Source organism: Plutella xylostella, chromosome 27, assembly GCF_932276165.1.
Source record: "Plutella xylostella chromosome 27, ilPluXylo3.1, whole genome shotgun sequence".
In the NCBI taxonomy this organism is placed as follows: Eukaryota; Metazoa; Arthropoda; class Insecta; order Lepidoptera; family Plutellidae; genus Plutella; species Plutella xylostella.
In genome coordinates this window covers 2,810,066-2,835,989 of record NC_064007.1, presented here as the reverse complement: position 1 = coordinate 2,835,989, position 25,924 = coordinate 2,810,066, and the positions used below count along the sequence as shown (strand labels likewise).

Here is a 25,924-nt window from a genome sequence, read left to right as displayed (position 1 = left end):
CACAACAACCAAGGTTAGCTGGAAGAGAATGCTGTTAGCATTAAGTTCGCCTATGTACATATTATATTTATTATTGTGCAATAAAGAATTTAATAATAATCTTTAATTTGTCACTTTGATCTCAATGAAAGACAAATTAGGTACCTACTACCGTTTTCCACGCTCGCGCCGGAACCCTAACCACCAAGAAACGTAAAGCGTAAACCCTTTTTGAATTTTGTTCGAAAACGAACGATCTTTTGATAAATATTGAAATATGGAATGGAGATATGATACTTTTTGTTCCGCTCGTCCGTTGCAGTCTGTTCCTTTTTTAATTGTTTCTCAGATCTTGTTTTGTTTTTCATCTTAAATTCGTTAATGGGTTTTCGATGGCGGGAACTACTTGTGGCGTTTGCACGTGAGGATGTCCAGTTTAACCTTAAAATTGTTTAAAGGTATGTCATTGTAAAAAATATGATTATTGCCTGTAATGATTTTAAAATTAATTATTAAGATGATTAGGAAAATTTATTAAATAAAGGCCTGAATAGAATATCATAAAATCGGTATTATAGAACTTAAATAAGGAAGGCACTTAGTAGTACTTAACTACATCGATTTAAGAGACGGTGGTGTTACCAGAAGGGAACTGGGACCATCCTTTATTTAAATTACCTCGGTAGGTAATTCCTAACACGAAGAAAACATAAATGTACTTACCTAGTCATAAAAGCCGAGAAATACTTATAAAACATTACTGTGCGTATATTACCAACATAAAAAACACCCACCGCGTCACTCATCGAATGAATCGATAAAGAAATGTGAAAAAAAGAAAATAAACATAAATCTTTGAACGCATCTCCGAGATTTCATATTTTAAAATAAGATTCCGTTTTGAATATGGAATCCACACGATTGTGCTAAGTCATGTTTTCTGTAAGGAGTGCGTATGTATTGTAACTTTTTATTTGTGTGTTAAAGTGGTTGCCAGTCGGCTGGCTCTACCCTGCCCCCTGCATTTCTACATATTAAAGGCCACAGAGGGGCAAAGGGATCTTATTTCGAGTTTATTATAAAACGGCGCTTCTAGGAAACTGAACTCGTATCAAAGTCTTTGAATCTATAATGAGTACACATCTACACATCTTTATAATTACATGTTAGACTATAGCACTGAGATCATTACGAGCTTTTTAAAGATTTCTTAAAACCTTTTATATCAAAAAAGGATGACTGATATTTTTACTCTTATAAATTTAGAGTGGAATCATGACTAAAAGTTTACTTTTTCCAAACTCTGAAATCATGATTATTAGGTAAGTATACATTTGTCATTATCTCGATCATCGATGTACTTATATACTATATATACCTTAGCTTAGTTTCGTCTGTCCTTGAAGTATTTGTTAAAGTTACATAAGTAGGTACCTACCTACTTAAGACATTTAGAGTTTGGTAAAAATCAGAACTACTTAAAATTACCAAATATGAAATATCTATCAGCAGAAAAACATTAGTGCCTAAGCACTAATTTATAAAATAAATATTTAATAATAAAACATCCCACTAAGTAAAGCACATTAGCTAACGAACGTGTATTATGATACAACGTTTAGACGATACAAAAATCAATATTGACCCTAAACAGAGTGAATTTTGCACGTTTTTTAAATTTTAAACACAAAAACTATCGAATAAAAAGCGGTCCAGGTGCAGCCAAAGGGTTGGCTTTATTGCTATTTCTTTCTATTTTCATACGATTTTATTCCGTCTCTGTCTATAACCCTTTCGCGGAGGGTGATTTTTTTGGGTCAAATCTCGTAATTTCCCATTGAATTTTTTCGTCATAATGAGATATTGTGTTTCGAGCTTTTGTTAAAGCTTTAAATTTGAGATTTTGGTCTAGTTTAAATCATTCGCCTGTGTGTGTCAGAACTGTATGACGGAGAGTGATTAATGTTTTTTTTTACTTTGTGACGTAATAGTAAGTTGACAACGAGACTTTTTTTTTAAAATCCTGCTTATAAAAATATAGCTGGACATTTTTATTGATAGGCAAGATGAAGTTGACGATAAGTATACCAAAACAATTTAAACAACGTTTAACATCATTTTCTATAAAGTTTTTCAGGTAAGGCCGTAGATTTCTCAATAGGTAAGTTAGTTACGGAACAGGCATGACATGAACAAATCCAAATTCAATTGTTTTCATATACATGAGTGACTAACCTCACGCCTACACTTCCCAAATCCCAAATAACAAATGACGCGAGAAAAAAATAATTAAATAGAATCGTAATTGTGTAATGCCGACATCTCTACAACATCTGTTCTTGTCAACACACCTGAAGCGAGAAGCTGAGGAGCTGTCTCTGTCCTGCTCTTACAAAGGTTTTTAATTTTGTGTCAGAAAGGGACATAACATATTATGTGAAGCTGGCTAGATGTGGAAGTGACAAAAAACTCACGTTTCCTGTGTCTTTCGTATCATTTGAAAAAGGAATAATGTTATGTAGCATATCTGAAAGACAAAGATAAAATGTCTATATAGTTACTTAAGTATATCTAAACGAATGAATAAAATATTTATATTCACGTGGTTATTCGTATTCATAATTTATGTATACATTAGAGTTTTTTTTATTCATTACAACCGTGATTCTGTAAGCCGTATTAACTAAAGTGGTCTAAATCTATAGAAGATGATAATAATAAAATTATTGTATTTAAAATTAAATTGAAATAGGTACAAATGATAAAATGCTGTTTATGACTCACACGTGTCATAGAAATTGAAAGTACCTACCTAGTACCTACTTACTAGCTTCATTAGTCAACAATTAATAAAATATGAAGTTCCAACTAAATCTCACTAGTTCACTGTCTCAATGATAAATTAATTGATACAAACACATACTGGGAAATATAGTAATAAATACTACTTACTTAAGATTTATGTGCCAATTTCGGTTGTACTGCAATAAGCCTATGAAGTTTTGACGTATTCCATACAATGTGAACTTTTTAACAATTCGAAAATAGAATGTTTTTAACTTAACCCTTCCATATTTGACAAAAAAGAGTTTTTATATTTAGAACGCGACGAGGCTGGCATGAGAATTGGTTCTTTAGAAATAAGAAATGAACTGTTCGATGTTTGAATTCTTATACGGTGACTTCGAAAGTATGGATAGAATAATAGCGAAAAAATTAAAGGAGTGTTCATGGATTTATATTACTTATATCTTGTCAAAATGTCTTCATCAATTGAAAATTACAAAGAGGAGGTATTGCCTAAAATAAAAGTGCATCGCCTCTAGAAGGAGCTTTTTTACTTCCTAGTTAATTTGCAGAAGAGACGTTTATTTTAGGCATCATAACCAAATTATTATAAAATATAGACAATAATAAATCGAAACAAAAACTTAATATTAACTTGTTACTGATAGGTATAATGTATTTAAATATTGAAAAACAGAGTAGAATTCAAACTTTACTGTTATTTGTTAAGTAGTTAACTTTGAGCTTGTCACTCATTTTGCAAGTAACGTTTTTTCGCAGTCAGCGGTCCCGCGATGACAGTATCAGCTGAGAAAAGGCAAAAAATTTACAGTTCGTTAAACACGCAAAAACTTCACTACAAACTTGTCATTACTGGCAGATATCTTTGATCACAAAATATCAGATGTCGCAACCCTTTGTGCAAGACGTTAAGAAAAGGGGTGATTTAGTATCAAAAAAATCGGTGACAGTGTAATATTTTGACAAAATCCGCCGCGTCATGTTACAGACGGCTGGAGGGATAAAAAATATAAAAATAGAAACATTTTTATAAAAAGATGGATTTTTGAAAGGGTTGATCCGGAGCTGCGACGATAGAACTATGTGGAGTTGCTTCTTCACTGAGAAACAAGTAAATTTTTTATGAAATTTGGTAGCAAATTAACTAGGTAATAAATTAACACATAGGTACTTAATTTGTATCCCCTGATTTACTCTAGATTTTCATAGCGTAAAGTGAAGTTTTCGATCAAAGCGAGTTCTACATAGTAAAGTACATACCTACATACACTGGCGAGCTTTAAAACCGTTGCGCCCACAAAATGCCGATATCAAAAGGCCCTAATTTAAAAAACTTAATTTCATATTTGAACTCAATATTATAGTTTTTAGTTGGTAATATTCGGATGCGTTAAACAATATTGAAGAGGGCGTCATAAATATAGACTTTTCCGTTTAGGACTAATTTCGTTATGTCACTGAAACTTGACAAACCTACCTCGCGAGTATTAGGTATATTTTTCATTTTTTTTATCGAATGCCGTCTCCACAGTGCTCGCTGTTCCGTGTAAGAAGGAAGCGGCGCGGGCGCAGTTCCTGCTGAGTTGTGGAGTTCACCCGTTATTACTTATTCTGAGCCTTTTTGTGATGTTCTGAGGATAGGGAGGGTAACAGTGGAAAAAAGCGAATTCAGATTTTTAGGTTATTAAGACTCTGAAATGATTAAGAGAAAAATATAATCATTAAGTACTTAGTTTCATTTCGTATCGAGTACATTATCTATTTAAATAATTATACTTAGATAAAAAAAATGAAATTAAAAAGTTTTTAAAAAAATACTGCATAAAATTTGGGTCCTTAAATCAATTAACAAAATTAAACGACGATAAATAAACGCGCAATTACTTAAATCAAAACAACAAAATTAAATACTAATCCTGAATTCCTTCTATCATTTTCACAGACGAAAAAGCATTAAAATACGTGAAAAAATATCTAATTAAGCCTGAGGACGACCGGGAATGTGGCTCGCGACCGCTCGTTTATTAATTTTCAAAATTTAAACAAAAATATAACGACACAGTTCGACAACTATGCCGCCCATTTTGCGCGGTTCACATTTTTGAGTGTTCAAATTTTTTGAAACCCGCGAACAAGTGAGCGCGACAAGGACGGACGATCACTTTCTTTCATGAGAGCGAGACGGCTGCAGCGCCCGTCGAGTGTAAGGCCGCAACTACTACTTATTTGTATAACAACTAAGTACATATTTCGAAAATATTGCATGATTCAGATGATTAGACTCATCAAGTAATACTGAGATGATTTCTAAAATATTTTGTTTTAGAGTAAATTATAATAGATCCCTACTATTTATATACTATTTATATCTGGTTTAATAAGTACCTACTATGAGTTAAAATCATAAAGCGGCTACATAGGTATTACTTACTTATTTGACAAACTAAAAACGCAAATTATTATTTAGTAGGTAGGTATGTATTAAATATAATTGATTAAATTACTTCACTGGTCGTGGTAAGTGAGTAGAGGCCACACCAGTATGTCACAAATGTCAGCTACTGCCTCGTCCGAGGGCGCCCGCAGACGCCGCGTATTTCCTAAAATTCCCGCGTTTTTGCCATCGTGTAATTTTTGGAAAATCTTCAGCAGCCATTGCTAACTCGAAATATCTGTAATTATGCCTATTTTGATCGACCGCTTTTTGTGCCCACTGTACAAATATTATGTACAAGAGTGAGAGTATTTGATGACAATTACTTTTTTGCAAATTATTCGTCATTATGTGGACCGCTTTGACGCGCCATCTTCGGATTTAATTGGCGGTTTTAATTTTAAAGGGTTTTGCTCTAAGTTTTAAAACATGCTTTTACAAATGAAACCTAAAATTAGTTTTATAAGAATTTGGGTTCAGTGCCTACATTTTATTGATTAGACCAACTATTTAAACCGAAAATCTTATCATAAAAATCTATTAACTTAGGTACCTAACCCTCAATCTGGATGTTGGTCTCATCTGACCCACCTGCGAGACCTCGGCGCACACAATGGGCGGCTGAATGGGGGCTCGACCCTTCGCCCTTTGCTCATCGGCTTCGCATAAAAAAACCCGAACAGACAATTCATAAAAACGGAAAGATCGCAAAGGTGTCTCAATTTTTGACAAAAAAACTTCGCCAAGGTTAAGACCCATGGGAAAGAGTTAGATACGCTTTTTAAGAACGCCCTTTTGCGCGAAAGACGATATCTTCCGTATTTTTATGTTTTTTTTTCGCTAACTGTTTAGCAGAGGTCCCGTTTGCCATTGTGTGTTTTCTACAAAAATGCCAAATTCACCCCTTTTAGGAAGCAACAGATGATGCGGACGCGTGAGATAGTTTTTTTTAGAAATTTAAAGTTCTGATTTATAACTGTTTGCTGTAATTTGAGATTTTTATAGTTGCAGTTTTGGGTTTCTTTATACGGTTTTTGTTGTGGGCGAAATTAATAACGGTTTTATGGATTATTACAACCAAAGTATCGGGAGTATCGGGATATTTTGGAATGCAATAATTAAAGTTGCAAATAATTATGAAAATTAGGTAGGTAATTAATATATACTCACTTATGTTTGGTACATAAGTAGTAAGCAAATAAGTAAGTAGAGTGGCTTTTATTAAATTTAGTCCAGTCACACAAAACTTATTTAAAAAAAACTTACACACACTTACTAACAATGACGTAAAGGCCCAGATTAAAATATCGACTTGGACAACAATCGATTTCTTCATTCACTTCCCGATGCCCGCTACACTTTATTTGCCAATTTATTCATTTTGACTTTTATTCTCAATCAGTAGCTATTGTCCGCGTGGCTCGCTCCTTTTTGACCACCTTTAGAAAAAAATGCAAAAAGTAGATGGGGTCACAATTTACAATTTCTTAAGGCGTATTATGAAGGGGTCACTTATTGATCCTTTCTTTACTCTCCTGTGACCTTACGGCTTTTTTTGTTCGAAAGAGGTCAGTTATTATAAAGGTTGATTCGTCGTAGAAATTTGCGGTAAATTTTAGTTAAGGTTTACTTATTTGTTGCGGAAATTCGATACATGTGTGACCCGGGGTCAAATAGGAATCGTACACTACTATTGTGAAAAATTGCGGAATTGTATTAAAGGGTTGACTAAGAATAGATCAATAATGATTGTGAGACTTTCAATTACTTATTAAAAATGATGAAGATAATCCAGTTTGTTAAACCAGGATATCTCATAAAAATACTTTGTTAAGGAAAAGATGCCAAAGAGTTAAGACTACAAATAAGAACTCGTAAAGAATTTCGTTATTAAAGTTTTGTGTTCCTCGTCATTACAAAAAGCCCCGCGTTCCTATGATGAATTGAAAATGTCTGTGTGATATAAAAACCTGCATATCTTATTCTTTCACACAAACTTAATTTAGTGAATCTTTTATGATTCGCGACCTGATCTGTACCCTCAGTTCAAACCAGAACCATTTCCCACGATGCACCCCAATTTTAGGGTTATCTCGTTCGAGCAAATTTAAAAAGTAGATCATTTAGAAGTGGTATCTTTTTTTAAACTTTTGTGTTAAAAACGCTTTTTTATGTTAAAAGTGCATTTTTTTGCCATAAAACGTGACCCCATTTCCTGATGAGGTCTCGACATTGTGAACTGAGTTTAACCCTGTGTATTTTTGAAATTCGATACAGTGATTCTTTTTTGATCTTTTATCCGTTATTGTAAAGGATTATTGATAGATCGCGGTCGCATTGTTTTGCTATCTTAGAAGAAAATTTTCGTGTGAGAAGTTTTATCCAAAGACGTAAGGACCCCAAGGATAGCTTCGTTAAATCAAAAAATGTACAATTTTATCTTTAATATTTTTAGTAAGCACTGATAAAGTTATTCTAGCTTCTAACTTTAAATCAACCACCAGTCAAATATTGTTACCGCGGTAAGACGATTAGCCAGTTAGAACAGGGGCCCTATCGTGAAAACAAAATAGCATTTTCGTATTTTGCATCCGAAAATCTTTGTCAATATAAGTTCGCGATAGGTACGTAATTTGTCAATTGCTGACTCCCCAGGTACACTGACTGTATAGGTAAACCTATACAGGGTGTTGCAAAATTGGTATACTAAGCCGAAACCTACATGTGCAGCTTGGTATATCTAAGCCCGAAACTGAAATCAGAATTTGGAAATTGGCGAAAAAAATATTTTTTTTCATAGTAAAAGTCACGTGACCAACAAAGTTTCTATGGAAAATGAAATTTTTTTTTCGCGAATTTTCAAATTCTGATTTCAGTTTCGGGCTTAGATGCTGCACATGTAGGTTTCGGCTTAGTATACCCTTTTTGCAACACCCTGTAGATACTGTAAACGTTTGGTAAATGTATAGCAGTAAAGTGCTCTTGGATTATTACGTTTTTCAGAATGTGTTCGAAACTTGTATCAGGTTCACTTTCCTAGGTTATGTAGGTATATGGATTCTTGTAGCAATTTAGTTCCTAGATGTGCTTACAATTAAAGCAACAATATGTCATCTCGATGTTTATGTCCATACACGCAAGCCTGTGTAATTATTGAACCACTTACCTCGATCGCTAATTAAAATTAAACGAAAATGAGCGAACAAACATAATTCACTACCATTTATTTCCTCGAATTGTCGTTTCAAAAATTCAAAACATACCAACTCATAATTACGCCAACATCAATCGTTGGGGAATCGAGAAAAATAAATCGATTACGAATGAAAGAAGAAAAAAACACGGTATCGATACAAAACGAGTCGATTCGCGGTAAATACGAGCCAAACGCATCTCTGGCGGAGATGTTGAAAATAAATAATTTCCAACGTTTAATACAAAAATCGCAATAATTAACTTGGTTACAGACCAATAAATTACAATATAAAAATGGAGAAATGCAACGTTGTACGCACACTAGCGGCTGTTTGCGTGTGTGCGTGCGAGTCAGGGCTGCAAAAAAAAAAAAAAACACGCACTCACGCCTTGTACAAATGTACTCCCTTGCGGGGTAGGCAGAGGTGCATTGCTGCACCCACTTTTCGCCAGATTGTTATGTTAGTCCCAATGTAATAGGGGGCGGGCCTATTGCCATTTTACGGGCACATCCAAGACCCGAGAACAAATATCTGTGTTTAAACAAATATCTGCCCCGGCCGGGAATCGAACCCGGGACCATCGGCTCAGTAGTCAGGGTCACTAACCACTACGCCATTCGGCCGTCAGGGCTGCAGTTATTGAAATATAGGTGTTCTTGAATTCATTATACTTAAGCATAATATTGGTGTCGTTCAAAAAAGCTTTGGTTTTCCGTGAGAAATTAAAAACGAAAATTTACGTTGTACTTACAGTATATTATGTAAACGAATAACCAACATCTGTTATTTTTTTAAATACTGAAACAAAAATAAATACCTAATTATAAAAGTTTTTTTACATTACTACCTACATTTAAAACCTATTCTCATTCCACACTCAAGTTTTGTCCGTCAATCATATCTTAATTTATTTTCTGAATAATTTACATTTGCCGCTAAAACAGTGGGCACCCCTACCTCCGATCACAAATACATTTGTATGATTTATCATGAACACGCTCTACAGCTCACACTGACTCGAGTATCATTCCCTCACGCACACACTCAACCCTCCTTTAGCTTTGCTAAGCGAGTAAATTGAAAAAGACAGTGCATGGGAACTTTTCTTTATAATTTTTATAATTTAGTGTTTTAGACTCTTATACTTAGGGAATTATTAGTGTTTGTAAGTTTAAAGACTCTGTGTCTGCGGCAAACAGATGAACCGATTTTGATTAACGTAGGTATTTTTTTAAATGTGTTTTCTGGGCGTTCAAGAACATAATCATGCGATCGTTGTTCTTTTGTTATTTAAGAATTTGGCTTTTTCTCGGTTACGGCGATTTACGTAAGGTTCATAATAATTGTAAAATAGTACCTAACAATCGTAGATTTTTGCTTATTCGGTAAGCATCATAACAATTATTATTATAAAAAATTGTTCTAATTGCACAAAATTCACAATTCTTTTTTTTCTCCGCGCTACTGAAAGTGCTACGAGCTACGGCGCTACGAAACGCTACGAGAAAGCTCTCTTTATAAACCAGCCAGTATTTTCACATTTTACAATATTCTTTTTAAAAATCATACAGCAAGTTCTTCCATTTTTAAATAAATCAGGTTACGTACTTCGTCCCTTCCTCTACGTATAATCTAATAGTCTTACTTAAAAATGGTGTAAGAAGTTCTCACGGTTAACCGATTTTAGGTCTTAAGCCTACAAGAATACGAGGAATTTTCCCTTGAAACTTTATGTGTTCTTTGTGCTTTATTATCCATTGAAGAAAGGAAGTTCAATTGAGATTGGAAACTTTTCATATTGGAAGAGTTCTGTTTTCTCAGTCGGTATTTTTTACGAAATTGTACCATACGTTGTGTATGTTAAGGTTAATTTCAGAACATGTCCTTTTGAATATTTCTTCAATTGCATTCTTTAATCACACACAAGCTTGCTTTTTGTTCAATTGATACTTTTTTTATTGCTTTTGAGTTTAGAAAATTTAAATTGAAGCGGATGCAGATGTTGACAGATTAAACTCTACATTCATATTCATAAGTAACTGCACCTAATATCAATATTTTAGGCCATCCATCCGAATGTTTTCTGGAAGAGATCACTTGAAGCGATAAGACCGTGACCTTTTGTACCCTAAATTAAGCTATAACTTGTTAGTATTGGATGAATGAGGAAGGCATAGGATGGAAACATTATATTATTTAACTGTAGCCACATATACATGTATATGGGGCGACGGTGTTAAAATTAAAACCATACATATGGGTTATGTGTTTTCAATGTTATTTTATGGGTTTTAATATCTCGTATTACTAACTTCGTAGTATTCTAACTCATTCAGGGCTACCGGTAAAAAAATATCTCTCATTTTAACCCGTTGCAAAGATAACTTTGTTTATATAGCTCTAGTTTACAATTATAAATGTCATCTAGTACCTAATCTAATTCAGTCGATAAGTTAAGCTGTACATTCATCATGAAAAGTTTAACAATGGATCATTCACAGTGGCTGTCGTGTAGGTTTCAGCCATAAGTCATCCTTCTCGTGTTTGTGTATTGGCTACCAACCAAATAGTAGTTATATAAATAGAGATATTAGTTGTTGAATAAAATAAAATACTGAAAATTTAAGCGTAAAGGGTAACTTTTTTCGTTTTCGCTTACATCTTAGCATGTCGAATTGTCGATACGATAAACGCACAAAATCGATAATAAATTCCTATTCAATTGGGTAAATGATACTGCACCGCCTTTAGTGTGAATTAAGTAATCATTTTACACTAGATCTTTATAGATCCAATATATTTAGCCTTATGGCTGAACTAATAATAATAAAATATAAGAAATAAAAATAAGTTAAAGTTTTGAGGAATAACACAGTTATATTACTTTTAATTCGTGAATAACGAAACCATGAAACTCTGTGTTAGTATAAAAAACTGCCAAGTTATGAATAAAAAAGTTACAGTGACAATACATAATAATATGAAACGGCAATGATAGGTGAATCATTTTATTGCTTGCATCATGTCCTCAATGCTGGGGTACGGGTCTCCTTCCAATGAAAGAAGGGTTTATCCAATACATAATATTACCTAGATAGACGCAGAATTGGTACGTAATTAATTTCCTCGCCGACGCGAATCGAGCCGGCTTCGAGACAAAAAAGATCGATTCCGAATCGAGTTCGCGCCTCGAAATGTCACGTTTATTTCTGAACGGCGCATTATGCACCGCAACACGCGTCTGTTCTGTGAATAGTGGACACACAGTGCATTATACCCGTAGGTAACATGTAACAACTAGGTACTTGCCGAATTTTGTTTTAAGAACTGCCAGTTTCAATATTTATTTATTTATTTTTTTGATACTTTATTGCACAAATATGAAATATAAGTGTACAAAAGGTGGACTTAATGCTAAAAGCATTTTCTACCAGCCAACCTACAACCTACAACATACAATATTCTATCTATCGATAGTGAACACTTTATTAAGTAGGTATTTTATTTATGTAGCCTAGATGTATGTTACAAGTGTATCATTTGTTGGTCTTTAAATAAATAAATTATTACGTTATCGATAAAAAGTTGCATTCTATCAAAATAGTATGATCGATAGAAGAATAGTTATTGAAACTAGCGGTTAATGGCTCTTATTACTGGCGACTTCAAAAACTACATGGTACCTAACTACCGTTGAAGATTGATTTAAAGTTATTTACTTATTTTGTTTATTTAATATACTAAAATTGCACAACATCACAGTTCAATTAATGCGTTATATACATATAATCTTAAATCTAAGATAATATAATTAGAAGTTCATTAGCTTTTTTAGCAGGTAGTGTAAACCTTCAGGCTGGTATGCTGAATAGATCGCCGAATACCAAAGGTTCTATGGGTTTTGGATGTGCAATAATGGCTAGGGGGTGAAAGCTTTATAAGCAAAGTTAACCCTTCAAAATTTACTGTTGAAAAACTATGCATATTATTATTAAGTTTTTTTGGGTGTGTGTGTCAAAAAGTCTAAGTAAAATTGTACATCGTACAAGAAAAAATACTATTGATTCTTCATAATACCTAGCAAAATATAAATTTAAGATTATTTGGCAGGTATAGTTCGCCGAAAGTTTAAATTTTATTTAATTTTATAAATAATATTTTTATTTAACCCACATTAAATGTGATATAATATCGGATTCTTGACGACAGTGGATTCATTCCAAAGCTTAATATTGTATATGTTACCTCAAGAATCTCAGGATAAAGACCTTTTGTCAACTTTTAATTTTTTGGAAATAGGACCGATAAGCTTCTTAAATCAGATAAGAAAGTACTACAAGTTCACATACTACGAGCTTACATTGTTATACCAAATGTAAGCTTATACTTACACGACTAGATTAATTTAAATCATCTCAAGAAATTAAGGCAAGTCCGACTAAAATAGTTTAACAACTTTAAAAAATATACTTAACAATAATAACTCAATTCGCTAATGATTAATATTATTAAAAAAAACACCTAATTAACGAGGCAAAAAAGCTGTTAAAGAGGGTCAAACACCAAGGAGATCGCAACACACGCGTACACACACAAAAACTCCAGTTTAAAGTTCAACCCTAACTTACATCGTAAAATGAACTCACAAAGGATGAAAGGACTCTTTTCTTACGCGGTTTTTTGGCAGAAAAAACGGGAGCGATCGCCTCCGTAGTGCCGGCTCCGTATTCGTAGTCGGGCGGCTGTGACGCGCGGTCGCTCCATGCACCAAAGTAAACAACAAAAAAAGTTAAACTTCGGCGCGGGAAAACTCTGACGCCGGCTCCATACGTTGGCCCCAACGCAGGTCCCAACGCTACTCGTCCAACGTATGGATCTAGAAAATTGCATTGGCCCCAACGTTGGGGCGACCGTTGGTAGTTGGCCGGCTCGTGTCGGTTTTATCACGCCGGCTCCATACGTTGGCCCCAACGCAGGTCCCAACGCTACTCGTCCAACGTATGGATCTAGAAAATTGCATTGGCCCCAACGTTGGGGCGAGCGTTGGTAGTTGGCCGGCTCGTGTCGGTTTTATCAAAGGAATCTGCGCCAACGCTGGCGATCACGGCCACACGTTGGCGCTTTGCTCAGTGCTGTTGCAACACGCAACGAGTGCGGACGTCAAGCGAGAATGGATTTCTCATCCACAAAATCGTCACATTTACGGAAAAATTAAATAGTTACAGATTTTATTGAACTTAACAACAAGCACATCCAATAATATAGGATGCAACTCGAAAGGAACATAAAAATCAAAATGTATTAGCATGCATGGCGTAGGATTCAACAGAATATGGGCATGATCTTCTCAATTGAAGATTTAAAAAAAGCTGGAATCATTAATGAGCACATATTTATCGCCTAAGAGCAGTTAATATTTCTGTATCGGACATCTTCATGTTGGCCCTGCCGGGACAGAACTAGTTTGTTAGCCAACGTATGTACGCCTTACCCAATTTGCAGTCCAACGTTGGTACGAACGTTGGGACCAACGTGTGGAGCCGGCCTCAAAGGAATCTGCGCCAACGCTGGCGATCACGCCCACACGTTGGCGCTTTGCTCAGTGCTGTTGCAACACGCAACGAGTGCGGACGTCGAGCGAGAATGGATTTCTCATCCAAAAAATAGTCACCTTTATGGAAAAATTAAAAAGTTACAGATTTTATTGAACTTAACAACAAGCACATCCAATAATATGGGACGCAACTGGAAAGGAACATAAAAATCAAAATGTATTAGCTGATGCATGGCGCAGCATTCAACAAAATATGGGCATGATCTTCTCAATTGAAGATTTAAAAGCGGGAATCATTAATGAGCACCGTATTTATCGCCTCAGAGCAGTTAAGATTTCTGTTTTGGACATCTTCACGTTGGCTCTGCCGGGACAGAACTAGTTTATTAGCCAACGTATGTACGCCTCACCCAATTTGCAGTCCAACGTTGGTACGAGCGTTGGAACCAACGTGTGGAGCCGGCCTGACGTTAACCTCAAAATTTTAAATTATCAAAACAAAGTCAAAGTTAGTATTGTTAAAAGTTTGTAATTTAACCAACATTGTTGAAGTGTGTTTATTATTATTGTAACAACAAATTAAACCGCGGATTGTTTAAATTCGAAGACATTGTCGGGATTCCTATTGTGTGATTCTCATTTGTTTAATGTTTTTATCTCAAATTGGCATTTGTACAAAAATACGGCGAAACGTCCTGTATTGTAGCATTAAGCAATTGTTAATTTCGCGTTGTGTACGGGCGCGGTTTTTACGAATGTTTTTGCGTAGATGTCGGTGGTGGGGGGGAGGAGGGGCCTGCGCGGTCCCGTCCCTCTTCTAGCGAGTATTTTGATTTAGTTTTCAACTCTTACGCGGTTGTGGCAATTTTTTCAGTCGCGTGTGGCGAGCGCGCGGCTTCGTTCCGATTTTCTGTTTTGTTTTACTCGGACTCGTTCGTTCAGAGTTTTTCCGCGCGGACTGAAACTTTTCTTGGAACTTTTTTGAACTCAAACTCCTTTCAGATTTAAAAAATAAAGTTAGTACAAAGACTATACAAGTCACAAGACTGTGAAGCGTGTGCTTTATTGGAACTAAGTGATATTTAATTATTACTTTGTGATAAACGTTGGGATTTTTCGTGAAACTTTGAGTGACATCGTGTTCAGTGACTGTGAGCGGAACCTGTGCATTCGTTGCAGTTTGGATCTATTAGACTAAGGTGAGTTATAAATATACTTAATCAATGCTATTTCATACCATATTGAGTAATAATTAAGTTTATCTTTAATTAACGTTAATCATAAAGCGCCATAGTAAATTATTTAAGTTAACATTATTATCTATTATGCTTTCCTAGATTGGCCCTAAATAGAAATGATTTTTTATAAGTATTAAAAAAATTATAAGTTTTACATGTGTGCTATTGTAATTGTATAAGAATATAAAAATTTAAAGCTTATTAAAGTGAAAAGCTTCAAAATTTTATGTTTTAGTCAAGTTGTCGCCAATTTTAAACTTTTACATTTGTGTCCTATGTCAGTCATCTAAAATACTTAGGTACTTACGCAAATAGGTAAATAGATAGATCATCATCATCATTATCATCAGCCCGTATTCATTTACTGCTGGAAATCGGTCTCTCCTGAGGAGCGCCACAACTCTCTGTCTAATCGGCCTTCCTCATCCAGCCACCACCGGTATTTTCTCAGGTCGTCGGTCCAGCGGGCCGGAGGGCGTCCCCCGCTAATAAAACCTGTTTTTGACATAAGTGTCTGATAAAAATAGGAAAAGGGAAGAAATGAAAACCCGTCTAGATTATTCTAGGTTTCTTAATCTAACATTTATAAAGCATTCAAAGTTTTGGTGTCGTAAGTCTAAACGTGATGAAAATTTCTACGATGAGATACTTTGGTATGCAATTTAAGTATTTTGGCAGGCAATTAATTACTGTGTCAAGGTATGTGTAGCGAAATATTTTTGACTTAAAATAATTAGCAGTAAAAAAATTACATCACCTCTATAGTTAGTCCATTAAAAATTGTAGTTAGGTACACTATATTTAGTATATTCATAGTTATTTAACTCAGAGCCTGTATCACCGTTTTGAAACATTTATAAGAAGCTAATACGATGGTATTAAAATCAAATAATGCTTATCTGTAATATGACTATGCTACACAGCAACATAGCTTCCACGCGCAAATTGAATTAAAAAATAACAAAATGTCAATGTCATTTTTAATAAACAGATTCTTATCAACAGCTATAAGGTCTCTGTCTGTGATCAATAGTTAAAAAATAATAGCTAAAATTAATTGTTTAGATTATGTTCATATTGGATTCACAACATCTAGATCTCATTTTTTATCCGTAGTTATCTTGCGTTATAAAATAATAATGAAAAGGTATTTTATTTAATTCAAGGCTTTTTGGGTTAATTGTAACTCTAACAGATTCCTTAAAATTAATATACATACCTACTAGTACTTTTCATTGTTATAAATGATTTAGTTCATTATTAAACTCAACAAACTTACCAATCAGACAGACTACACCAAATATTTTATGTTGCATCCCTAATCTTACCATAAAAATCAAGCAACATTTAACGACTGTACATATTCCATTAGGAAGTTTCCTGACCTTTAATAAACCCAGCTTAAGTTCTATTCATTCATTCATTCGGTCAAAAGGCGGGATTTTGACCGGAAGTCGCCCTTATCAGGCGACCGGAGGTGACGTCACACAAACTTGGAACACAATCAAACGTACGTGATTTAAGTATAAATAAAAAAACATACACAAAAGTATAAATTATATTATACTTTTATGAAAACAATACATCAAACGAAGTTTTAATTTTAATGCACCCATTTTTTTCCACATAAAAATACTAAACTAAGGCGAAAAGTAATTTGAAATACTGAAGTAAGGAAGCGAAGTTCGTATATTGGAATACGTAATATTGTAATTTTAATTTTTCTCACGATCCTAACTGGAAATGCGGACGTGTGTCATATATTTTCCAATTGTAATTTCAATAAAAGGCTCTTTCCCTAAATTACGCGGTAAAAATGTGAGAACAATGACTTGACTCACAGTTTATGAATCATTTGAATAATTGAAAAGCAATAAAATCGAGTTCCATTTTAGAACGATTTAATTTTCTTAAATAGGTGGCGATAAGAAGCGTTCGATTTTCGAAACTTATTAAGTACTGGAATTGAATTGTTTCGTTTATTACTATTGCCAGCCAGCTTTAGCCATAAATGTCATAATGCATGGAATCTATTTCTAATATGCGTTTGTTCATATTTTATAATTAGCTTTATCTACTGACTAGAAAAATACACATAGCAAGCCAGGATCAAGTTGACAACTTACTCTTTGACTTTTTCCCGGAGTTTTTAGAGATCATTAAATAAAACATAATTGATGAAGTTAAATTTAATTAGTGTCGTTCCTTCCACAATTGTCGACCATACCGGGGCTACATATACATCAGCTGTCCGTCTGTCTGTCTGTCACATGGATAGCTAAAGCCTTGTAAGGGCTATATTAATCGTTATTTACAATTTCAAATAGGCGGGTTGTCTTTATTGCTAAATAAACAAACCGTTAAAATGATTCTATTAAGAGTAAATCACAAGTCACCATTTCTATAAATTTACTTGAGAGCTCATGAATTTTTGTACGGTGCGATTATACTTAGGTAAAAAAAGATTCCGCAATTGAAAACTTTTAAGCAATATCGTTTATTGATTAAGATGTAAATATTGACCATTTATAATGATCATGATGATGGGGTGATCGTACCCCATGAATGAAAGTTCTATAAAACTGGTGAGTTAGCGGTTTTTTTACATTAAATATAACTAAAATAATGCATTCTTACTTTAAAAAGGCCTCTACTCAGACATTTCATATTTTAATGAATCAAACTTTGTATTTGTATGATCTCGAGATGTTTCGCCTTCTCTTTCTTTGTAAACCTTGCATACAGGCCTGAACATGCCAATTACCAAACAATTTTCACTCTTAAATCAATAGAGATAAAATCTTGATTGCAGTGAGCGGTGACCTGAAAGGAGTGCACTCGAGCTTTAGCTGCACAAAGCACAATATACCGACTAGCGAATGCAATAAAGTTCTTTTTCAATTGCAAAGGTTTCATCAATGAGGCTTTCCAGATGAAATGTTAAATGGATTATTTTTTCAAAAATGGAATTAAGAAGAGACAATAACGTTCATTGTTTTAAAGATGGCGGACGGCGGGCACAAATATGCGATTATTACAGTCTGTGTGCCTCAGAGAAAATAGTATACCGTGCCCTGCAATAAGATAATTTTATTATGCCTTTGTATGGAGAATAATAACATTGTTAATGGAGTTATTGTGATGCAAAGTTTTGTTTTTATTTTATAGGGTAAAGACGGAAATTCGGCCTGTTATTCCAGTTTCTATACAAAAGCTAAGAAATGACTCATTGAAATCGCAGGAAGTGGCATTAAAAGCTCCTTTCTTGGCTGTAGCTTGGAAAACGCGCAAAATTTCTGAATTCGTATGCAGATGTGTAAATATAGGTACATTTAGTTAATCTACATAATTCAACAAATATACCTACCTAATAATATTTCAGCAAATTCAATATAGATAGTTGAATCTTATTAATTTATAATATCGAACAAGAATCCAATTCAAAAATTTACACAAAAACTTTGCACATGACCGAAACTTTTAAAAAAGTATGGAATGTGCTAATAAAAAAAAAACAATGGGCACCAACATCCGCCACTTACAGCCAGTAGCAAATAGAATAATAATGGCGTCTCTCAAAGTTCCAGAAAGCTGAATAGTTAGTTCCAAGTAATTTAAATAGGAGCGATCCCTCAATTGGGGTTAATTCTCGTGTTTAAGGAATATTGTGGAGTTTAATTATTAGAAGGACTGTTGACGCACTGGATATGACAGCGCGACTTGGGAATGGGAAATGATTTTATGATCTATTGATAACTTTACTTTAGTTCGGTGGGATTCATAAAATATACTATTTTCAGATTGTCACATTGTACACTGTTTGTTATTTTTTACACAGTTTCAATTCTCTTTTTTTGAAGGCGAAGTATATTATAATTTAGATTCAATTTTATTGAAATACCTATACTTAATTTCAATAAAATCAAATTAGAACCGATCCGTGACTTTCCGTCGAAATGTCCCGGAAACTCCCAACTCTAATAACATAAAGAGCACGTTTGCCATCTACTTACCTATACGAGTAACCGTATTCACATTGATTTTTTACCCAATTCGTGATCTAACTTTTTTTTCTAAAGAGCATATATTCAGATGTGTAATGACCAATCTCCGGGGCGTCGGTCGAGTAAAAAGGAAAAAAAAACGAGATCATTCGGAGCATTAATGCATCAGTTACTAAACCGTCAGACGTATGCGCCTGCGCATCCTTACAACCGCTTTACATTCTACACAGTAAGTGTATTATACTCAGTACTGATTTACGTGTATATAGGGGAGTCTGTAAAGGTAAATTCATCAATGAGGAATCGTCAAAATTATAATTAAAAAAACCCACTTTTTTAATTTTATTATGTATCTCTTTTGTATTTGAAATACGAACGTGTTTTGAAAATAGAACTGTCAAAAATGGGATTGCGTTCGGAAATGACGTTCGCCTTCTAAAGTGTCAAATTAGTTAAACTTTCCGTTAACTTTTGTTTTGACTTTTACATTAGTAACCGCTATGATGAGTCATAAATTGAACAATTTAACTTTTATCTCTAACACTATCGATCAGACTAAATATTCAGACCATGTATTTTTTGTATAATAAGCACCACACTTTTTTTGGTGTCGTAACGAACATTCTTCAAACTTTTTTAATTAAGTCAAATAAGGAATACAGTCTATGCTCCGAGGTCAACACTCTAGGGAAGTGTAACATATCCAGAGCATAAAACCTCATTGTATAGAAGAAATTAAAGGAACGGCAGACCAGGTTATACTGGTGTAATGAATCCCCGTGGTCACCCATCAATCAATGGAATCATAGCGCTGCGCCGAAACGAAGTTAGATTATGATTTTATAAATTTCGAGGCAATATTTTATTCAAATCATAGCTGCCTTGATTGAATGTTTCTATTGAATAGACAACTGTTAATCAAAAAGAGGCTGTATACCTCCAACGACTAAGTCGGAGGATGTAGAGAAATAATAATAATAAATAGATATAAATGTGAGTATAAAAAACAGGCTGGTTACAAAGAAATACTGTTTTCATTTTAAAGAAAAGTAAATCGAGTCTGTTCCAGCGGCAGTGGTCGTCTCCCCACACTCGTCATAATCCATCTCACGCGGTTCGATATTTGAATACACTCGAATTTGGAACACGCTCGAAATATGAACTTGGTTCGTTTCGTTTTTCAATTGCTTCACTTACATTTTGAATTTAGAACGACTGGTTTGAGATAAGAAATCGGTTTTGTTTCTTTTTCTCGTTCCGAAATATGAGTTACGAGTTGGAAGAAATGTGTTTAATGCACTCCGCATTTAATGGTGGTTATTTTTTGGTGTGTCTAGACGAGTTTTAGTGTGTAATAAATTGTGTTGTCTATTGTTGGTGGTATGAGGGATTGATAGAGAAATCAGCGTTTAGACATTCGTTTCGCGTGCGTGTCGTGTTACGTAACGAAGGTGCTATAGGGGCCGGCACGCGCCAATAGTGTGCGGGTCTTTTCGGCTACGGCTCCGATCGTTCGGCCATTGTCCTTCATTTTGGCAACCAATTTTTTTTTATATAAAATAGCATGGGTAGTAATTTATGTATTTTTTTAAATATCTTAGGGGTGGTGGAGGTGGTGCAATAAAGAGCAACATATTAATTATGTATCCTTATTATTTTCATCATTTAGATTCACAAGCTAAGTAAGCCGAAAAATTCTTGGGAGGTACAAGGATTCAGTTATCCGCAATGCATTCTTTCGCGTACGCCAACCTATTTGTCTAGTGGTTATGGTGAATGATAATGTGCTATCAGTTTTGTGAATGAAAGTTTATGTATTGTAGCTTCGATCAATACGAAATAACTTAAAAAATAGAAACATAAATTGCAGACACGATTTACGGCCTTTTATAACACTGCAATCGTTTGTTTCAGGTGAGAAAGCACACAGCCCTTGGTCGCATGACATTTAGTCGAAGTGAGTACGTATCGATCAGAGGTCACACGTCTCAATAGGAGACAGTGCTCAATGAATGGCCCTAGAGGGGGGCAGAAGACACCGGGGGGAGGGGGGGTATAATTATTCATCGCTAGCACGAGAACCACGCCTGCCATTGTAACAGTACGGACTCCAAAGAGGTGGAATATAAGAGATAAATTTTCGATGTGAATTTTAGATTTGGAATTGCTGCGTCGTTGATATTAATTTCCAAACGTTTTAGTTTTTTTTAAGAAAATTGTTTTTTTATTATGAAGCCAGTTGTATTATATTATTTTTAAGCGATTCTATAAGTTTCTATAAGTGAACAAATGGTTTAATGGTGCCTCCCTTCTAAAGCCGAATCTGTTATGCTCAAGTGGTTAAAGTCCATTGCCCTTACACTTCAAGCTATAGCTGGTTAATTTAACTAACAAACAAAAACCATAATACCTACGTTTTAAAATTATGATATTTTGAGCCGCATCCATCTTAGTTATCTATGGCCAGCACTCAAAAGTCTATTTTTAACTAAATTTCCGAACGGTTCCGAGTTAATGTAAAAATTTCATGTGTCTGTCTGTTTCTGAACAATATTATTATGATTGATTTTATTGCTTTACGCGTTCTGTGTATCTCAAAGTTTTCATTTCATTATTTATATTATGTTAGTCCAAAGTGCGACGGATTCTAAAGATGTACTCAAATAATCCATAACCTAAAAGAATCCTTGAAAAATGGCTCAGGTCATCAGATTTATGCCTTCCACATCTACTTTACCGTATAAGGTTTTTTTCAGCTTTATCGGTTACAAACCAACTATCAGAACCTCTGGCGTACACCAATGTTTCAATATTGGCATGTATCATGTATGTCAGATGGTCGAATAAGACATTTTGAAGATTGAACGTTGTATCATTTATACGCAATTCGTTAATAGTCATTTGTTTACAGAATTTGCACAATGATTATGTTGTTGCCAAGATTTCAGGTTCTTTATAAATACAATGTATAATACCTACCTACCAGCAGTATGATTGGCTGTGATTTCACTTCGAACAACATATTAATTTATGGTCCATATTAAGAAGACCTAAAATACGATTCCGTACAATTATCGAATTAAGAATAATATGAATATTTTCCTATAAAGCTGAGCTGAAAGCCTGAAAGTAATAAAACTAACAGCAATACAATTAGGAATACTAATATCTAAAACAAAAATCGCAACTGATAAATAATGTGTAAAATACCTATGAACAAGGCTGTGAAATATTCTACGCGGTCGCGAAAATACCACCCTTCCTAAAAAATACATTATGAAAAAGGTCATAATGAACATAAAATAGGACTCACAAGATTAGGTACATCAATAATAAACATGACGCTGTAAGAACTAAAAAATATATAAAAAGAAAAAAACTGCATCAAAGGTCAGAGAACAGTTGAAGCTGTAACAACGGTTTCCCAACCGAATACCGCTCTCAAACGGCTGCCAATTTTCAGAAAGACAGAGCTAAAATAATTACTTACGCGCCCTATTTCGAGCCCGTGCACTGTTTAGATAGGTTTCATTCTAGAACATTATTAGTCGAGTGCTGACTAAGTTGACTACAATATTGTGTAATTTAAAATGAATTGTCTGCAAAAGAAAAAAATCAAACACTTCTGCTGTTTGTAAAATTAAAACTTTGACACTTAATTAGGTGCACACTTTGTTTAAATATCGTCAGTTGCTAAACAAGATTAAATCAGTGTTAAATTTATATACTTATGTTTATATTTAATGTGTTTCAAAGCATAATCTATTAAGCAGCAGTAAGCAGATGAAATATCGCTCGAAATTGCACTAAAACGTGAATACGAGCTATAAATTTCAAACACTAAAGGGAATTTTGGCAACCACTTGCAGTTGGAAGCAAGTAATTTTCTATTACAAATAGGTTTGTAAGTGTATTTGCGTATATATTTAAAAAATTAAAACCATTTTGAATCTTAACAAATTACAAAAAAATCATAACAATTGAATTTTATTGCACCGAAAAATATTTTAAGTGACAAACATTTGCTTCCAAAAAGTAAAAACGTAAGACTAACTGCTCAAGATAAACTTTACAGGATACAAGCTCATAAAATCAACATAAAAATGCGCCCATCGTTGTCATAAACGTGAAAAATGTCAACTACAAGCCCTTAATAACTCGATACAAGAGCCATACGTCATGTGCGCCAACATTCAACATCGCCATCTTTATGAACTCAGACGGAACTATCCTCACGCTCATACTTACAGCAATAACCGGCCACGAAACAATTACATTTGCACACAATACACGCACACAGTCAGAAAGAAAGCAAAATAATCATTTTCTAAATTCGAACACAAAGCCGCGTTCGAAATACGAAAAGGTAACAGCCAATAGCTAGAGCGTATGCCAAAATGCCAACGGGCGACACAAACAATTAGGAATGTGTTCTATTCCAAATTCAAATACGAGTATCACAATTCGGAATAAATTATTATTGTATCAGTCACTCGCGCAGCTACATATTTGTCGAAAGAGCGACGTGTCATTCCAATTTCAAATTCCATGGAATTATGCATGAGCGATTATTAAATTAAAATTATAAATAGGTGAGACGAGTTATTTATAAAATCGTCTAAATGTCACGAGAACAATGTATCTTGTCTATTTGAGATTGATGAGTAATAAATAATCTGTATTAGTAGAAGGCGGAAAGTCCAATTGCGCAAGATTCAGTTCGTATGAGAATGTCAGATTAGACTCTGGTATTATTTTCGGTAAACGATACCATCTCTTGTTCGTTTGGAGTCGACGTTGCGTTTAATAGTTTGAACATACCACTAAGTATTTGGTTGTATTATTATTTACTGTCATAATCTTGACTGGCAACGGTAGTTTCACTTTAGATCTCCAGTTGATAGTATCCATACATTTTGTTATATGACTTTGCATACAAAAAATACTAATACTTACGTTTGTTAAGGAGAATAACGCAAATTTATATTTTATGTTACTTTAATGCAGGCTTTCGTTATTAAAAATCTTTTAAAATTCGACGTGTACACTGTACATTCATCAAAAATAATTAATACTCAAAAAGCGATCGCAACACAGGGCACCGACAACAACAAAATAAAACAATACGCGACCCGCAAACCGAAACAGAACACAGAAAAATATGAATTCCAATCGTTGCCGGTCGTGGAAACAAAAGATGGTGGATTTAATGAAATGAAATAAAATATAAATTCCTTTCGCGAGCGAGAATTCTTACATTTTTAATTTGAGGGAGCGGAATGGGTCTAAAAAACAAATTTCCGAATCATAAGCGGGGTCGGCTGATTGGGCTCGGCCGAATGGCCGAAAAACGAATATTCATTTTTATCGAAAATTAATTCCGATATTCTCTTTGTTGTGGGATTTTTGTCGTTACGATCTGTGCCTGAGTTGGAGACTGCACAATTTTGGCAGCATTTATAGTTTTTCTCTTGTGATATAAGGATATAATTTTCGTCGCTGTGAGATGTTAGATAATACTTCGTCTCCATAAAGTTTCCAATACTTAGTCCTTTTTCAGAGTGTTTGTTTGAAGTGATTAAATTATCTTCACCATTTTATGTTGGCATGTCTTCCAAGAATTTAAAATGACGTTTTAAGGATACGTTGTTGTTTTAATATTTTGCTGTTATGAAGTAGATTTTTTACGAGTGGAGAATAAGACTATATGTACTTGATACTTTTATGTCTCAGACTAAAGAAAAAAATCGTACTAAGAGACATGTAGCTCTTGAAACCTAGTAGCATGTATCTAAATCTAATTATCTTTATTGTTTAATTATGTTGTCCTAGAAGATGATGATGAAACAACAGACAGAAAATATTTTTTACGATAGATTGCCTTATTTCAATTAATTTTCATTAATTAGATTTCTCAGTTTTAAGCAGTTTCTCATTGCTTCCGAGTTAAGTAACGATACTTTAAAAAATACTACGTTGCATTTAAAAAATTAAATGTAGGTATTTCTATTTGAAATTGATATTGAATCGAGTAGATAATAATGAAATTATTATACATTTAATTTCAGTGAAGGCTCCATCGGCTGCTGTTCGGTCTCGATTGAAATTCTGATTCTGCTTCTTGATAAAGTGAATTAGCCCGTGTTTAATTATTTATTAATTTCTTTATCTTCAACATGGATTTATGAACTGATAAGTAATATTAAATACAAATTGGTTGATTACATTTAATATCATGTTTTGAAGGCACCTTGATTATTTTTAGATGTTACTTATGCGAATATCATTAATTGAAAGATGCTGGCATTGTATCTATAAAAACTGCAGAGTTCCATCATAATTCCCAACAATTGTTCGATATAATAACGACTAAAACAAAACTACTCCAGCTAGAGCCCATAAAGGTACTATTAATACAACTACAATTTAATACCATAAGGAGAGAAATCGAACAAAAAACCAAACCAACGCCCAGCGCTGAAAATTTACATTTGTAATCGGAACCATTAACGTCTACAATAAAATGCATTGACATGCGGTGGAGCGAGACGCACATATCGCGGCTGACGAGGACGGATATGCCTTGCGAAGTAACGCCAGACACAATAGCGTCGCGTGCGCATGTGTGCGAATGAAACAGCCGTATCGCGGCAGAAAGAGATTGCTATACATTTTGTTGTGCGCTTGGATTCAATAATAGGTGCGTTCGC

General features: G+C 34.2%; 1 protein-coding gene across 5 annotated transcripts in view; it reads left to right on the top strand.

Annotated features, from left to right (window-relative positions):
* The first annotated feature begins 14,450 nt into the window (after positions 1-14,450).
* The window catches only part of LOC105381260, a 70,300-nt gene continuing 58,826 nt past the window's right edge, over positions 14,451-25,924 (top strand). For 3 of the 5 annotated variants that reach the window (XM_048630839.1, XM_048630840.1, XM_048630841.1), the window contains exon 1: positions 14,451-15,171. The gene's annotated coding sequence lies outside the window, so the exon portion shown is untranslated. The remainder of the gene's footprint in view (positions 15,172-25,924) is intronic. The other 2 variants (XM_048630842.1, XM_048630838.1) reach the window with 1 other exon arrangement.